Raw genomic sequence first — 1039 nt, forward strand, 5'->3', positions numbered from 1 at the left:
TCTTTTCAACCAGGTTGTGTACCCACATTATAGGAATTCTCATCTGGATCACTCTTTCCCTGTTTTATTTATGAGAATGTCATGTGGAACTGCTGTCAGAAGCCTACTAAACAAGATCTACCCCTTCTAGACTTCCCCATCCCCCATCCACCAGGCCAACACTGGTCCCTGCTTGTCAGACAGTTGCCAATGTGAGTTTTGCAAAGGATGGGCCATCGCTGACACAGGTATGCTTAGAGGAGAGCTGCATTTCACCACAGCTGAAACCACTACTATGACCAATGTGTGATGGTTCACGGAGTCTGGGGGGTTCCAGCCCTTCTCCTCATGCTTGCGACCCCCATAGTGACTTTATCCAGCCAGTAAAACAGAAGTTTTTGGACACAGGAACACAGGTTACAGCAGAGCTTGCAGGCACATTCAGGACTCACTCCATCAGTCCTTCTGGGGTTCAGGGTGCTTGGAAATCCCAGCTAGGATACCCTGAATTCCGCCCACAGCCCAAACCCAAATGGTCCTGCTGTCCTCCCGCCGGGCCCAATCCTTTGTTCCCTTCTTCTCCACCAGGTGCTCCCCCCTCCCCCCTGCCGGGCTCGGGTTACAGGCTCAGCACTGTCCCTCACCTAAAGACATCCCCTGCTTTCCCGTTCCTCACACAGACCTCCCTACGTTCATCACAGCATGGGAGAGTTCTAGCTTCAGCATATGGGGCCTTATGTGATCAGCTGCCTAGAGCTGTGGGACAGAGGCCCCAGGCTAGCATTTTACAGGTTGTACTTTTTTGGAGAGGAGAGGAGTGCTAAAGAAGAACTCAATTGTTAATTGTAACTTCATAATTAAAAAAAAGGCAGACAAATGTGAAACGTAGCCTAGGAAACAATTCCAGAGCCCTGCTCCAGACAGTCACAGATACACAGGAGATGGGTAAGGGCAGGAGAAATGTTTCAAACCAGTATCTAAGTACTTACAGGCCCTACTCACTGGATTCACAGACTGCAGAGAGCTATCCCTGACCAAGCCAGAGGGGAAAGCATTATCA

The sequence above is a fragment of the Chelonoidis abingdonii genome, chromosome 11, assembly GCF_003597395.2.
Source record: "Chelonoidis abingdonii isolate Lonesome George chromosome 11, CheloAbing_2.0, whole genome shotgun sequence".
Classification (NCBI taxonomy): domain Eukaryota; kingdom Metazoa; phylum Chordata; order Testudines; family Testudinidae; genus Chelonoidis; species Chelonoidis abingdonii.